The 4,460-nt window shown below is 33.9% G+C and overlaps 1 protein-coding gene and 1 long non-coding RNA gene across 2 annotated transcripts in view; one reads left to right on the top strand and one right to left on the bottom strand.

Annotated features, from left to right (window-relative positions):
• Nucleotides 1–4,460, top strand: part of LOC117113409 — a gene marked incomplete at its 5' end in the record, with an annotated part of 48,770 nt that overhangs the window by 1,817 nt on the left and 42,493 nt on the right. The window lies entirely within an intron of this gene.
• LOC117113403 lies at nucleotides 111–2,496 on the bottom strand. Its single transcript, XR_004446203.1, has 2 exons — nucleotides 2,331–2,496; nucleotides 111–1,595 (listed from the first exon to the last, which is right to left on the bottom strand). It is a non-coding gene; the product is annotated as an uncharacterized LOC117113403 (long non-coding RNA).

Consider the following 4,460-nt stretch of genomic DNA (forward strand, 5'->3'; position numbering starts at 1 on the left):
GGGCTGGGGTGAGTAATCTCTGATATTTATTTATTCATTCATTTTGTATCGGCAGCACCTGCAAAATGATACACAGTAATGAAAGGAAAAACATACATTAGTAACCGAAATCTTTGTTGCGTCTTTTATTTACAAAATGAAAAACAAAATATACAACAAATACAGACTAGTATGTAAGGTTTATGATGCTCATAACAGAAACGTTATAATTAATATTGTCAATATTAACGAAAAATTTGGTTTATGCGAGTCGAATGGTGCAGCGGTTAGCATGGGCGCCGCAAGCTATAGCCATAATATTGGCGCTGATTCGAACGGCACGCTCGTCTATATTTCTGGTGGTAGAACAAGTCTTTTGGGGATAAGGACTATAAACCGTAGGCCCAATGTATATACAAACGACACCCAATGAGGTCGGCGGATCAAAAGTTTAACAAAATAATAATCTACCTATCGAAATAACGTTACTTTGATTGTCAATCCAAAATATTGTGGTCTAAAAAGACACAATTTGAACCATACTATGCCATAAAAACTATCCTTTTGTACCCTACGTGTGCAATATATAAAGAACCCAGTACATCCTTCGAGACGAGTAGGGGGTACCCCGGTGTACTGGACAGACAGCAGTGGGGTATTGAAATAGGTAGTTGATGGGGGGTGGGGCTCGATGATCAGTTGAGGGGCGCTAATTCGCAAAATATGGTTATTTTAGGTGATTTTTAACTACCGGTACCTGACCGTGATTTTTTCACTGGGAAGCGCGAGTAATTTTGGGGGAGGCGTGCGCTCCCTTCCCACTCGCGCCCTCCCCTAGATACGCCACTGACAGACAGCCCCTGTAGGGGACAAAGAGAGTTGCTGGTACCGGCTTACCGGGTAGCACAGACTAAACACGAAGAGACTCTAAGGAGCGAAAAATATCATTGAAAAAGTTCTTAGTCCACATATAGCGCCCTGAGCATCTTACATTAGATGGATATGTGTGCTATATAACATTACATATATTATTATTATTATTATTATTATTATTATTATTATTATTATTATTATTATTATTATTATTATTATTATTATTATTATTAATAATAATAATAATAAAACACTCATAAGCCTACAATGTAGCATATATTGATAGTAAATGGAATATGCGTTAATAACCAAAACACCCAAAATTCTATTAATTTTGTGATATATGCAAATGATATCACAAATATGATGACGATATAATATTCGAACATGCACAAGTCAAATGATGTGTTCACAAAAAGCATTAAATAAATGAATAGGCCAAAGACTAAACTAATAAAGCACATAACTAAAAGCATAATAATTATTTATGCTGTTTATAAACGATCTGTAATTAGGTAATGTTTTAAAATTCTTGTAAAATGAAGAAATCAGTTGATTCTGCCTTTATAATTAGGTAAATTATATAGGGTAACTTGGTGGTTTCTCGCCTACTGTAGGTGGATACGCACCACCAGCGGGAGGGTATGCTGCTTGTTGTGGGGGATATCCGCCCTGTGGAGGATATCCGCCCTGTGGAGGTGGGTGTGCTTGTTGAACAACAACTTGAGGCTGCTGTACTGGTTCTGAAAAAAAAATGTACATTATATATCTTACTACATATATGGCTATTTCAAGAAACGCGATGTGTAATCAACGGCGTGTTACTTCAAGCTAAAGCTATGTCTACACTATCAAATTTAATCAAAAAATGTAACATAAAATGTGATGGAACAATATCATCAAAATACATCAAACTGCCTCAAAAAATTTGATGCATTTTTGGAGGAAACTGAATTATTAAATCCGATTGGTTGGTGTGATTTGTAGTGTTTGCTTATGGGTCAAAATTGACAACTTTTTGACATAAACAGTTTGAAATTATGTTATATAACGTGATCGTCATGCCTATATACGGGCACATCACATTTTCACATTTGTCACATCAAAATTTTATTGACTAAACAAAGCCTAAGGTTGAGTTTAGCTTTCTTCAAATCATGAGGTCACAACCTAATTTTGAACTCAAATTCACTCTACTAATGTCTGAATAAAATAGTCATCCTGGAGTTTTCCTCCAATGATTTTGCTATAATGTCGCAGTATTCTTCACTCGCAGGTACGCACACCGGTAATGTACTTAATGATAATGATGATGATGATGATGATAATAATAATAATAATAATAATAATAATAATAATAATAATAATAATAACAATAATAAGAATAATAATAATATTATTAATAATTAATAATAATAATAATTAATAATAATAATGATAATGATGATGATGAAGAATTAAAGAGAACCGATACTTACGTGTGGTTACGTAAGTCCTCGTCTCCGGGCGAGTGTTCGTGGCCTTAGCGCAGCACACACAGCCACACACACAACATGCTATTATGCCAACTACAATAGCCACCACAATGATGATGCTGATTACAATGGTGACAATGATTGCAGTGCTGATGGTACTGAGTATGACATAAAATAAAGCGTTTAAATAAATATATATATATTATATATATATTGACATAAAAAATAAAGTGTTTAAATAAATATATATATATTAAATATATATATATTATATATATATATATATATATATATATATACATAAAATTATGGTGTATCAGTTTTAGCAGATATAGTGCTCGATACTGAGCTGTAGAGCGTTGTATGATTAGTATATATTCCGCGATGGTTTCTTGTGGCTTGGTTGTTACTCTAATTTTCGCGCCCTATGGCTGTCATCAGACAACTGGCAGCCTATGGTTGTTTCTTTTTGTTATACCCATTTGTCATCTGTTTCTATCCCTTTGTTTATTGCGTTGGCCTCTTTTTTTTCTTCATCACATAGGTTGCATTGCCATGATTTGCGCATTTCTGTAGGATTTCCCACTTTATTGAATATTAATGACCTTTTCTTTTCAGTTGTGTTTTGAGGGTTCGGTTTCTTTTTCGTATTTCTCGTGTTATTATAACTTTGCTTGAATGGTCTTCCTGACAAGCCTATGTATGTCTTTGTATTTTATTGTGGCTCTATATACTAGGGCACTGGTTAGGCATTTTCCGTTTAATGGGCAGTGCTCGCTATTTCTGCAACTTACATGATTTGCTGGGTGTTTCTTCTTTGGTTTTGTTGATTATTTTTGAGTTGTGTGCACTAATGATTGTTCCAATGTTTTTCATGCAACGTAGCTGACTAATGTTGCTGATGTTGGGCCATGCTAGTATTTTGGTAAGAAGCTTTTCCGATATTGATAGGTAAAAGTCTACGATGTTGAAGACGATGCAAGTTAGGTGCTGTTTTTATTGTAGGTTGGTGAACCAATCTAGTACGGCGGATGTGTTTCTCCATTGCTTTACTTGTATTTTTTCTTCGGTCTAGCATATGTTTGCTTATTCTTCCTACTTCACTTTTTATTGGGTTGATTTGTCTGCATTTTGGGTTTGTTTCGAAGTTTTGAGAGAGATGAAGGCTTGCCTCAGTTGCCTGACTGCTGTATTATCTATCCTGTCGTTTATTTTCAATTCGTTGGTGATCGTGTCGAATTTGGTATCTATTTCATAAATATGCTGGCGTGAGTTGTCTTGTGTTGTGTTCTTGGTGTGCAACTTACCGTAGTTATCTTGGCTCATCTTGTAAATGTTTCTTTATCTGCCGGTATGTGCGAAACTCAGAGTCTGTCTCTTATACACATCTAGATGTGTATAAGAGACAGGTATTATACTCCATGTACAATAAAATTTGCGATTAAAAAAAAAAAAAATGATTAAAATCAGTTTCTAGCAGTGTTTGTAAAAAAGAATGTACTGATTAATAAATGTATGGATTTTCTTTTCCGGTTTTCATAATAAAAAAAAAAGGTTATAGGTTTATTGGTGTCCTGTACCATTGAAACTTGTTGAACATATGTATATATTGCTCTTTCAGGAGGTACCTGCAAATGAGCCAGCAAAGCCTGCTTTTGGAGGGGGCATGGGCAATATGATGTCCGACTTGGAAGCGAAGCTAAAACTTCGCCGTAGTAAACAGCAGGATGTAAATACAACAAAATATTGTTTAAAAATCCTATTTTCCTCATCTATTTATGAATATTTTATTATATACTTATATTTAAATCAAAAGTATGCAGTAGAACTGAACATGATAAATATAAACAAATAGGTAAATGATAGAATCGGTGCTCAATTTTAGGAACAAATGATGTAATAAATCTATAAGGCATAGCCCATCAACGAAAATGGGCTACGCCTTTTATATTTTTAACATCATTTATTCCTAAAATTAAGCACTATTTCTATAATTTACCTGTTTGATTATATATTCATATATAGGCAAATGAAATTCCAAGTTGACGTGTAACGAAACATGTACCTTTTATTTATCACAGATAACAACATGTATATATGTATTTATAAGCAAATAGATAATAATAATAACAG

The sequence above is a fragment of the Anneissia japonica genome, unplaced genomic scaffold (genome assembly GCF_011630105.1).
Source record: "Anneissia japonica isolate Jap-2015-1 unplaced genomic scaffold, ASM1163010v1 scaffold493_len2256704_cov171, whole genome shotgun sequence".
Classification (NCBI taxonomy): Eukaryota; Metazoa; Echinodermata; class Crinoidea; order Comatulida; family Comatulidae; genus Anneissia; species Anneissia japonica.